Source organism: Acomys russatus, chromosome 18 (genome assembly GCF_903995435.1).
Source record: "Acomys russatus chromosome 18, mAcoRus1.1, whole genome shotgun sequence".
NCBI classification, from domain to species: domain Eukaryota; kingdom Metazoa; phylum Chordata; class Mammalia; order Rodentia; family Muridae; genus Acomys; species Acomys russatus.
In genome coordinates this window covers 61464854-61477353 of record NC_067154.1, presented here as the reverse complement: position 1 = coordinate 61477353, position 12500 = coordinate 61464854, and the positions used below count along the sequence as shown (strand labels likewise).

Here is a 12500-nt window from a genome sequence, read left to right as displayed (position 1 = left end):
TGGCTTTCTTATCAGGTGGCAGCTTTTTAAAAATTAATTAATTAATTAATTAATTTTCTGGTTTTTCGAGACAGGGTTTTTCTGTGTAGCCTTGCCTGTCTTGGACTCACTTTGTAGACCAGGTTGGCCTCGAACTCACAGTGACTTGCCTGCCTCCGCCTCCCAAGTGCTGGGATTAAAGGCGTGCGCTACCAGTTGGCAGCTTTTATCACTTGGCAGTGATGGAACATAAATTCTCACTTTTCTTCTCAAGTCAGAGTCTTTTTTACATTTTTTGTCTTTTTTTTTTTTTAAAGACTTATTATTCTACCTGAATGTGTGCCTGCGTGCCAGAAGAGGGCACCAGATCTCACTATAGATGGTTGGGAGCCACCATGTGGGTGCTGGGAATTGAACTCAGGACCTCTGAAAGGGCAGTCAGTGCTCTTAACCTCTGAGCCATCTCTCCAGGCCCCCCCCCACCCCCTTTGAGGCAAGATCTTGCTCTGAAGCTCAGGCTTGACCTGGCACCCACTGTACTCTAGGCTGGCCTCAAGCTCAAAGGCCATGCTCCTGTCTCAGCCTCCTGTGTGCTGGGATCATGGGCGTGAGCTACCATGTCCTACAGAATTTTTTTTTTCCCCTCAGAGACTAAACAGATTCACTAAAGATTAATGCAGCTGCCAGGGCTCTTTGCCCCTTGGAGTCTATCCTAAAGCTTTTTGCTTTGTTTGACATACTGTATTTTCAAAAATTAAAAAGGTTTATCTTTATGTGTATGGAGGTTTGTCAGCATGTATGTAAGTGTGCATGTATGTAAGTGTACCGACTGCGTGAGTGCCTGGTGCCCGCACAGGTCAGAAGAACGCATCAGCTCTGGTTCTTTGGGACCTAGAGTTACAGCAGGTCTTGAGCCACGGTGTCTGTGCTGGGAACTGGGCGTGGGGCCTCTCTCTGCAAGAGCAGTAAGTGCTTAGCCACCGAGCCATCTTTCCAGCCCCTAGAACTTTTGCCTTGCAGGAAGACGCATGTCCAGTCATGTGCATAGAGAGATGTTCTGAGGAAGGCTGTTTACCATGTTAGAAGCAGGTTGTGGCAGTCTGTGCACAGAACGACTCACTAGAAAAAGCTGCAACATTTTGTCTGTGACAACCCTGGGTGAGCTCACAGACTCGAGTGATGGCCAGTGCTGTTCACTGCAGGACTGGACTAAATGTTGAGTGCGTCTTCCCTGCACAGTGTGCTGGCGGTGCGGCACGTTTCCTGCTCCCAGGGCAGCGTTCTGGCTCTGGATGCAGTGGCTGCACGGTAAGGCTTAGGCTCAGGGCCTTCAGTCAGCTCCATTTTGTTTCTTCATCCAGAGGCTGCACACCCCAAAAGCGTTTATCCCAGACAGAGACCTTTGTAAAGAATCGAGCAGCTGCCTAGCGAGCACTTAGCGTGAGCACTGGAGTGTGGCTTGGTACGCAGTGAGTGCCCACTCAGTGCTTGCTGCTGCCGGTCCTGAGGGCAGGATGAAGGGTCCTTACACGTGCCGTGTGTGGAGAACACTCCCTGGTGCGGCTGTGCAGTATGAAGGGTGAAGCGGGGTGCAGGAGTACACGTAGCTGTACCCTGTGACCTGTGTGCAAGGAAGGAAATGCGGGAAAAGGCAGGGGTGTGGCTCTTGGCGTGTTTGAAGGTCTGTTCCTTAATAACCTGTCAAGGATGTGTTTCTTCGAGCCTGTACAGGTGTGCATGTGATGTGTTCCCGAGTTGAGGACACGTGTGTGTTTTGGGATTGTGGAGATTGCTGAGTTGGTAAAAAGTTTTGCCATGTGATCCTGAGGACCTGAGAGACAGTGTGTGGTGGTGTCTGCTTGCAGTCCCTTCCCGGGGATGGTCCTTGGGGTTCATTGACTTGGTAGGCTTTTTTTTTTGTTTTTTTGTTTTGTTTTTTTGTTTCTCTGTGTAACAGAGTCCTGGATGTCCTGGACTCTCTTTGTAGACCAGGCTGGCCTTGAACTCACAGAGATTTGCCTGCTTCTGTCTCCCTGAGTGCTGGCACCACAGGCGAACGCCACTGCACTGGACCCGACAGCCTTTTCTAATTGGGGAGTTTCATGTCCCAGGAGAGACCCTGTCTCAGAATAGAAGGCAGATGGATCCTGAGAACATTGAGGTTGTCTTCTGTCTTCACATGCACCTGCACACCTTGAAAACACATGTCCACACCCCTGTACCCCCACATCCACATCCCCATACCCCCACATCCACACCCTCCATACCCCCCACATCTACATCCCCATACCCCCACATCCATACCCCCATACCCATCCCCCACATCCACACCCCCCATATCCACACCCCCCATATCCACACCCCCATACCCATCCCCCACATCCACACCCCCCACATCCACACCCCCATATCCACATCCCCCATATCCACCCCCCCCCCTACATCCACCCCCACCCCCCCATCCACACCCACCCACCCAGCTGAAGACTGGGGGCACAAAGTGACTTATTTAAGTCCACACAGCTAAAATTTATCTCTAATTTTTCTTCTGGGAGAATGGTGAGGGACTTCTCATATCTGTAAATTTTTATATGTTTTTTTTTCCTCCTTTTTTTTTGAGACAGCCTCACACTGTTGCTCAGGCTGCCCTTGAACTCACTATATAGCTCAGCTGGGCTCAACCTGGAGGCAGTCTCCCTGCCTTAGGCTCCAAGGTGCTGGAATTGTGAGTGTGAGCCCCATACCTGGACAAGATACCAATTTAGATCAGAATTTTGTGAGATTCAGTGCTGGACTTGAGTCCTGTGGGAAGTCCCTGGAATTCTCTGGGCTGACAAGCCTGTGGCGCCGGGACACCAGCACGCTTAGTCACTTAGACCTTTCCTGGCCTAGCTTCCTAATTTTAGAGTCCAAAGGGGTCTGTTATGGGCAGAGCTGCTCCCTGGTCATAGCTGGTTAAAGGCAAAATCAGGACCTGCTTAATGGACTCCTGGTCCAGCGGATCTTCCTCCTGACGTCCTCATCTCAAGTAACTTTACAGACCATGCTTGTCAGATCGTAGCAGAGCATGAAGCATCTGCACCCCAGATCTTCTTGTGTGTGTGTGTGTGTGTGTGTGTGTGTGTGTGTGTGTGTGTGTGCGCGTGCGCGTGCATGTATGATTTGCCCCAGGGCAGTTTGAAGGTGAGATTTACATTCATGAGTCTTGTTTTGTTGTTGTTTTTCGAGACAGGGCCTCTCTGTGTATCCTTGACTATCCTGGAGTCGCTTTGTAGACCAGGCTGGCCTTGAACTCACAGAGCTCTATTTGCTTTTGCCTCTTGAGTTCCAGGATCCAAGGTGTATGCTGCTATGCCTGGAGTATTTCTTTAAAGAATTTTATTGTAGTCGTGTGTGTGTGTGTGTGTGTGTGTGTGTGTGTGTGTGTGTGTGTGTGTGTGTTAGGTATGTATACATGAGTGCAGGTGCCCTCAGAGACAGAGGTGGCGCATGCCGTGGAGCTGGAGTTACAGGCAGTTGTGAGCTGCCATCGTGGGCCTGGAAGAGCTGCCATTGTGGGCCTGGGAGAGCTGCATGTGTGCATGACTGGTGAGAGCCTCTCCAGTCCCGAATGCTGTGTTTCTGAAACTGTGCAGAGGATGTATTTATGTCAACCTGTCATTCTAATGTGTTGCTGTTTTCTTAAGTGGAAAGCAGAGTTCCCATGGTGAGACATAGGCGCTGTGAAAACATAGGATATCAGTTCTTTATAAAGTATTGTTTTAAATAAAAATCCACAGATGGTGTCATCTCTTAGGCTAGTTTTTACTTAGGCTTTTACTATGTTCATTTTGCATTAAAAAAAATTTTTTTTTCAAGATAGCCCTGGCTGTCCTAGAACTTGCTTTGTAGACCAGGATGGCCTTGAACTCACAGAGATAACACCAGCCTTTGCTTCCTGAGTGCTGGAATTAAAGGCATGTCACCATGCCCAACCACTATAGTCTGTTATTGTTGTTGTTTTTAAAGCGTGGTGCTGGTGTACTAAACAGCTCCCTTGTTGTCAGTTGGAGAAAAACAGCAGCATTTCCTTCAGAGAGCGGAGAGTGCTTTTTGCGTCGATGGCTTCCTTTAAGAGTCTTGTTGGCAGTTTCACACTATGGAACAAAGAATGGAGGTTGTGACCAGCCTGGGCCAAATCATAGGAGAACTGAACTCAGCTTTTTGGGAAGTGGGAGACTAAGTATATAATTTTATGAATACTCTTAAACTTGCTGGGATAATCTGACTGGACAGTGTGTGCGTGCATGCCTGCGCATGCGTCTGTGGGCCTGTGCATGCGCAGTAGCTACTTGTGAGTCCTCCACGTCCCCAAGCGCGGTAAGTTTGGTGCTCCCTGGGCTAGGTGAGAGAGGTATTAAGTACAGCCTTAGATTTCAGCCATGCATGACCAGAACCAGGAGGGCGGTAAGGCAGGAATCTGAGAACACCCACCACTATCGCGCAGGCCTGGGGAGAGTGTAGAGTGTAGCTTCCTCGCTTCCAGATAAACCGTCGCCGACAGATGAGACTCTTATCTCCCGTTATAAACCATCACCAAAGAAAGGATTAGCAGTGAACCATTAGGGGCCTCCATTTATTAGGGAGTTTTAATAAACCATCTAGCTAGCCCAGCCAGCCGCAGCCAGCGCTCAGCATTGGGCGCACCTCCCCCACCCGGAGGCTCTCCACTCTTAGCCCTGCAAGGCTGATATTCTAGATTCATACCGATGTTCTGAAATCAGTCATCTTGATGGATCTCAGTCTCCCTTCGCTCACTCCCTTTCCCCCAGGTTAATCTGGAACTCACTCTGTATCCCAGGCTGGCCTGTGACTCCCCGCCCTCCCTCCGACCCTCCCTCCGACCCTCCCTCCGTATCCTCTGGAGTCCTGGGACTTACAACTGTGGGCTACCATGCTTGGCTTCCACTCTCATCTTAAACGGAAAAATGAGAAGAGACCTTATACACAGTGGACTCATAAAGCCAGCCACGTAGAGAAGGATACACACCGGAGCACAGTCCCCTGCGCACAGGGGCCGATTCTGTGTGCATACGACTTCAGTGTTTGAAAGCACAAGCGGAGTCCCCGCTCAGATGCTTGAGTTACAGAGCTGCGATGTGTCCGCTTCCTTTAGGAGTCCGTGGCTTCACGTGATTGCAGACCTCGTGTCTGTGGAGCACTACCTTCTTTGGTACCGGATGCCATGCTGCTGCCACCCCCCCAGTTAATGTGCTGCAGTGATAACCTGTGGCCTTTGGGGGGGCGGGGTGGGGGTGGGGGGGATGGGCACATACTGCCCCGGCTCCTTCCAGAGCTTGGCTACTTCCTTCCTCTCCCACTAGGTTATTTATTCTCGACTCTCCCTTTCTACTGAGACATTTGGGAAGTCTGGAAGAGAAGTAGTTGAAAAGGGAATTGTTTAGTGGGGGGCGGTGGGCATTCACCCCACACGGACTTAGTAGGAGGGAGTGAGGCGCGGCTTCCATGGCACCGTTTAAGGCTGCCTTGCGTGTGGGGATTCCGTAGGAAGGGGTTTGTCTGTGAGCTGTTCGTAACTGACTGGTGCTGAGTAGGTACTGAAATTAAGAACAAATGTCCATAGGGAGGGCGTGGCACACACCTTTAGTGCCGGCAGTTTGGAGGCAGGCAGACCTCTGTGAGTTCCAGGCCAGCCTGGTCTGCATAGTAAGTTCTAGGCTTGCCGGGGCTATGGAGAGACACCCTGTCTCAAAAACAAAACAAACAAAAGAGAATTAATGCTTAGATACTTATAATCTGTTGAAACTAAGAAAGGGTTGGAATTACATTTTATATGCCTTTTGCTTCACTTAACCACTGTTTGTACTTTATAGAAGTGTTGGTCTCTAGAGGACTGACGCAGAACATGGCTCTTCCCCACACTCAGTCCGCAGAGTGCTGCTACAGGCTCCTGGGGAAGCCGGCCGGGGATATTTTATTTGAAGTGGTCAGTCTGGGTAGCAGGAGTTCGTGCAGAGGTGGGAGGCATCTGCGGGGGACAGCCCTAATGGCGTGGTCTTCGGTGACTTGAAGGGAGTGACGGAGTACAAGCAATGTGTGGACCCATGGGCGCTGCTGTCAGGTCCGGCCCAGCACCAGTGTCTGGCTGGTAGGGAGGGGTTTCCTACAGTCAGAGGGGGCCCGCTGGGCCAGCATGGCCATGCTGTTCGGCTACCTAGCTGTGAACAGGGCACCACAGCTTTTGAGATACCTAAGCCCATGTTTCATCTCTCTGTCCCTGCTCTTCTCTGCCTTCACGCTGAAGATGGCGAGCCAGACCTGAGCCACTTTCCCGTTGCTTCCCAGACCTTGTATCTCTGGCGGGCACAGTGATTCCCCCGTGGGCCTCGTGTTTCCTGGCCAGTGCTTCCCTGTGCGTGGGCTTTTTCCTAGGTCTGTCTTTCATCAGGTAGTGGCCAGTTTGTCTTTCTGAGGAAGCTGGGGTCTTGAGGGCTGACTGGTGGACTTTGTCCAGCACGGCCACTCTGTGACTTCCTGATTTTCCCCTTCTGACAGAGTGATGGGATAGTGAGCCAAGGCCCTGGGGGCCGTCCAAGCTGGCTGCCAAGGGAATACCGAGGACCGGCTTTTGTTTCTCGTGCTTTCTGTGAGCCCTGGGGCGTGTTCTGAGGGGATGTTTTCCTTGTAGAACCAACCCAGTTAGTATTGAGAAAGCAGGAAAGCGGGTTTTCCTGTTCCGCATGGAACAAAAGGCAGAAAAGCAGACAGGGGTGGAGATCTCCCGTCCAGCATGCTGGCCCGGCAGATGCAGGCGAACGTGCCTCATTCTTTCTGTGTCTTTCAGGAAACTGAGAGCTGGGAAGGCAGTGGGCACTGGACAGGGCAGCTGTGTGTGGCAGTGGGCACTGGACAGGGCAGCTGTGTGGCAGTGGGCATTGGACAGGGCACCTGTGTGTGGCAGTGGGCATTGGACAGGGCAGCTGTGTGTGGCAGTGGGCATTGGACAGGGCAGCTTTGTGTGGCAGTGGGCATTGGACAGGGCAGCTGCACGTGGCAGTGGGCACTGGACAGGGCAGCTGCATGTGACATAGGCACTGGACAGGGCAGCTGTGTGTGGCAGTGGGCACTGGACAGGGCAGCTGTGTGGCAGTGGGCATTGGACAGGGCAGCTGCACGTGGCAGTGGGCACTGGACAGGGCAGCTGCATGTGACATAGGCACTGGACAGGACAGCTGTGTGTGGCAGTGGGCACTGGACAGGGCAGCTGTGTGTGGCAGTGGGCACTGGACAGGGCAGCTGTGTGGCAGTGGGCATTGGACAGGGCAGCTGTGTGTGGCAGTGGGCGCTGGACAGGGCAGCTGTGTGTGGCAGTGGGCACTGGACAGGGCAGCTGGACGGGCAGCTGTGTGTGGCAGTGGGCGCTGGACAGGGCAGCTGCACGTGGCTTCGCCTTTATTTATGGTGTTTAATGAGAACATTGTAAATGCGTGCTTTGTCATTTAAAAAGCAGTCAGAGAGCTATAAACATGACAAATTCAGAAAGCGATGCAGATGTCCCCTCCCCTACTTCTTCCCCATGAGGTCATTTTAAGTTTGTCTGGGAGGGGGCAAGGAACTGTGGAACAAATGTAAACTTTACATTAAAGTCCTGCTTTAAGCTGCAGAGCCTCTTCACGGATGCCAGAATTCTTGCTGTAGTAGGCGGCTGTGTGCTGTCGGAGCCGGTCTGTGGTACGTAGAGGTTTCCCCTTACCACATCAGGAATGCAGGCTCGTTAAAGGAAACACCAGGAAATGTGCATCAGCATCTAAACAGTGAGGACCATGGAAGCGGAAAAGTAAAGATAGATATTACTGGAGCAGTGAGGGTGAGGAGGCTGCCTGGGGCTGTCAGAAACTGCCTTGTCCTGATGTTTCACTGTCTGTGGTGACTTGATGGCCCTTTGAAGCTGGCCTGCCTCTCTCCTGGTCTGCCACAGACTGTGACATCATTGCCCAGTCTTTACAGGGATCCAGGGTTTGCACTAACTGGGACAGACGGGATGAAAAAAGGACAGGCACAGGGACACAGAAAAGCTAGCATCAGGTGGGCTGGGCTCTCAGATGGAGAAACCGCAACACCTCCAGACACTGAGCCTGTTTATCCTGTGGCGTTCAGCAGGGGGCGGGGCCGTTGCACACAGATGGACAGGGAGGGTTAGCTCGTCCGGGTAGAGTGGTAGCAGTCTCTGTAGGGGACAGTCTTCAGGCCATGGTGGGAGTGGGGGAGGAACATGGTGGGTGTTTTCTGCATGCTCTGTTAACACTTGTTCTAGTCTTCCTTTAGCCTGACCCGGGGAAGGCTTTGCCACCTGCATGGGTCTGAGGCGTTGGGTTCATTGGCACAGCTGTGCCCATGCCAACACATACTCACTCAGAGCTTTACTCACTGTGTGTGACCAATCCCAAGTTTAGCACAAGGAAGCTGGGGAGTGACAAGAGGGCTCAAGTGTCCTCTGACTCTTGTGGAGGTGCGAGCGGAGATCCAGGCATGGAGCCTATGGGGAGACAGATTGATGTCGTGGAGAAGTGTGTGTATGTGTGTGTGTGCGCGCGCATGCCTTGATATGTAACTAATGTGGAGGAGCAGAGCCCAGTGCTCCTTAGAGAAGGTGGCCGCAGCCTTCCTGCCCTCCTTTTGTCACTCCCACTCTCCCACTGTCTTGCCGTGCTGACAGACTGTTAGGTGTGTGAGGGCACGAAGTGTGGCCTCCACTGTTGTACTCCGGTAAATATTTATAGGGCAGATGTCAGCACAGTGTGCTTATGGTCAGTTTATTTTACAAGGCAGGTCCTCCTATGGCTCCTATGGAGTTAACAGTCTTGGACTTTTTCTTTTTTCTTTTTCTTTTTTTTTTTTTGTCTGAGAAAATACATTTGTCAACAAATCAATCAAAAAAAAATTTTTTTTTTTTAATTTTAAGGATCGTAGGATTAACATGTCAGATGAGAAGTGTGGGTGGGTTTTGGACTCATTTAACAAAATATTTACTGATTGTTGTTACTTTGCCTCCAGCTGGGGACAGGTCTGTATCTACGACAGGCAGGCTGTGAGCTCAGAGACCCTGTAGCTTTGTGGGGAGCACACATCTTTAATCCCAGCACAAAGAAGGCAGAGTTGGAATCTCTGAGTTCGAGGCTAGCCTGGTCTACAGAGCAAGTTCCAGGACAGTCAGGGCTACACAGAGAAACTGTCTCAAAAAACAAAACCCCAAAATAACACAAAGTATGTGGGAGTAGCACAGCCACACAAGACATGAAAATACAGACTGCAATTATATTTCCATAAAGTAGCCAGCGCACACTTAAGATGAAATTGAGGAAAAGCAGTGACATTTACAATGGTAGCACAAACAATGAAATACCTGGGAATAAATTTAACAAAAGAAGTGTATGGTTTGTATATCAAAACATTAAAAAAAAAAAAAATCAAATTGGGTAGGGTAGCATAGCATGTGTAAAGTTCTGGCTTTCACCCCCAACACTAGGAATAAAAAACCAAACCAAACCAAACAAAAAACACCAAGTCGATGGGAAGACTTGGACATCCTGTATTACTGAAGTGGCGGCTGATTTCTTTTCCTTGTCTTGGAGATAACAGTGTTTCATATGTCCCAGGCTCACCCTAATCAAACCCAGCCAAGGAGACTCTGAGGTCCTGAGGTCCCGGGTCTGTACTGCCGCACCCAGGTTAGTGCTAGAACGGAGCAGGGGGCCTTTGCTTGCTCCTTGTGGGCCACCCGTGGAAGCCAGTGCGTGTTTAACAAGTGCTGTACAGGATTGCAGGTGACCCAGAGTAGCCAAGTCAGTGTCAGGAGTCAGGCGATCAGAAGATGTCAAAACACAACACGGTAACGCAAGCACTGTGATAACGGCATAGGCCGAGAAATGGGATGGAGCATCCTGAAACGGTTCTGTGTGGTCAGTGACTGTATGTGCACCACGTCATTTCATGGGGGCTTTTAATAATGCAAATTTTTGAGTTTTTCCCCCTAGAGATCATTGAGTTACATGTTTAAGACTATCATCGGTCTACCCAAAATTTGAGGCCTGTTGTGGACGTTCCTTGAAGCCAGAGCAGTGTCCAAGGTTCCCAGTGGAGAGTGTGTGGAGCAAGTAGCAGGGGGACTGTGGGCCGAGACGGGGGCAAATGTTCTCCCGGAGACGGAGATGTGCCTCAGAAGCAAGCTGCAGTCCTGGGGTCCCTTGGGGTTCCCTTAGCTTCTGAGCTGTTGAATGAGATGCCGTGTGTACTGGGCTCTGACACAGGGTTCGGCCTAGCCAGTGTGTGGCTGCCGTGTAATGCCCACAGGCTCTTCATGAGCAGCTGTGCACTTCCTAACCTGCCTTTCTGGGGTCTGCCTCGCTCCATAAGTGCCTTCATTAGGACTTCTACGGGTGGGAGAGAGAGGGAGCTCAGTGGGTGCCCCAGCTTATGGGGTGCACACAGAGCTGGTCCGGTCTAGCTAGGAGGGTCCTGAGCCAAGCTAAGCACTAGCAGGTGGCGCTTTTGGCTCTTGGGGGGTCACGTGTGTGTGTGGGGGAGGAGGCACATGATGGGAACGGCCACTGAGGCATCGCGTCTTCTCGGAGCTGCAGCTGTAGGCGGTCTCGCTCCCACCAGGCAGCTCTGGGCATCACTCTCAGGCCCCCTGCATGGTCTCCTAACCACCGAGCCTTCTCCAGGCACCGCTGCCACCTCATCCTTTGTCTCATGAGCCTGGCACCTGCTCCATGGCCGAGGGGTTGTCTGTGCTAAGGTGTCCGGGACCATTATGCTGGGTGGCTGAATCCCTTAGGCTCAGGCTTTTGGAGCTGGGGAGTTCTGTTTTACTGTTTTTTGTTTGTTTGTTGTTTGTTTTTTGTCACATAGTAGGTGTTAAGGGAGAGATTATACAAATAGTTTCTGCCTATTAAAGCATGCCTGCTGTAAGCCGTAGGGTTCTCTTAAGAGTCTAGGCCTAATCCGTTTTTGGCATGACAAAATTGCGTGTTACCAGCCTAAGAGAGATCAGCGTAGTTAAAGCATGGCAGTTAGTTCACTGTCCTAACTGGAGTGTCTGCTGATTGCTGGGTGTGTGGGAAGCGAGCCAAGGCTGCTTATCTGGCGTTTCAGGATTGCTCCTCTCCCAGAAGAGAGGAGCTACTGTTTGTAAGAGCTTCGAAACGGTTGGCTTTACCGAGGTATGGTTTGCGCTTTCAGACTTGACTTGACAAACTACACTTACTTCTTTCTTTACCCAAGGTGTCAAGTTAGTGTAAAAGGGAACCTTTAAGTACTAACGTAAATATTATTTTAGGAATATTATGCAACTGCAAAGATGTGGAAATTCCCCGTGTGCCAAGTCCCCTGAGTCAGTGGCTTTGTAAACACATCAGGCCCGGAATGAAATCCCATTGCCCAGTGTGGCCAGGATTCCCCTCTCTCAACAGTGAGATCATTGTTTAGGAGTTATGGTTTAGAATTATCTTTTTTTTCTTTATATTTATCTATTTTGTGTTGTTAAGAGTGCAGACCCAGTGCCTTCCCTCCAGGTATCTTGAAACTTTTTCTCCTGTGTGTGCTAGGTGATTCTTTGTTGCAGTCCTATTATTATTAATAATATTATTACCCTGAGTTGCAAGTGGCAAAAACTTGACATAATCAGTTTAAGTATAAAAAAGTTTCTGTTTTAAGATTTTATTTTTTAAGATCAGTGTGTATTTCCATCTGTGCATGCAGTTACCGGTGGAGGCCAGAAGGGGGCACCAGAGTTCCTGGAGCTGGAGTCCCAGGCTGTTAAGAGAGAGCAGCCTTACAGGAGAGTGCTGGGAACTAAACTTGGTTCTCTGCAAGATCAGCTCTTAACCCCTGTGTTGTCTCTCTAGCACTGGGCATCTAAATTTTAAAGGTGCGGAGCCTCCCAGAATTCCTTCCTGGTTAGGGATCCAGCTGAATGCACTTAGGGCTTCCCAGTTCTGAGCCAAGATGGCCCCTCCCCCCCCCCCCCTCCCTCCCCTCCCCCAAGCTGCGCCGCCCCCCCCCCCCCACATAAAGACCGTCTGACCTTCGTACATGCCCCATGTCTGTTCTCTGTAGTGGAAAATGGCTCAGACCCCAGCTACTCAGCACGAACAGGCCTCTATCCCGCAGACACAGCTCCAGACAGAGCTCCAGCTGCCAGTGAAGGGACTGGGTCTGACGCCACCCTTTGGGGGGGGCGCTTCTCTGTGAAGCTTTTTATTTTATTTTATTTTTTTGCTTTAAAAACTAGATACAGAGGGAAGTTGTTGCCACAAACTAAGTCCACTCATAAATGACCTTTGGGTTCATGTGTCTTCTCTGGATAACCGATAACCGAGAGTTAGTTTTTACTCAGGAAACCCTGGGTCATGTCTGAGTGATTCATTATGAACGTGACATTTTTCCCTCTTAGAGTTAAAAAGTAGAATGCTGGTTGCCCTTTACAAAGACATTAACTGTATAGTAATAATAGTTTTTGA

At 50.5% G+C, this 12500-nt stretch overlaps 1 protein-coding gene across 1 annotated transcript in view; it reads left to right on the top strand.

The window, feature by feature from the left end:
• The window catches only part of Dock9 (dedicator of cytokinesis 9), a 276731-nt gene that overhangs the window by 9833 nt on the left and 254398 nt on the right, over nt 1–12500 (top strand). The gene's annotated exons all lie outside the window — the stretch shown is intronic.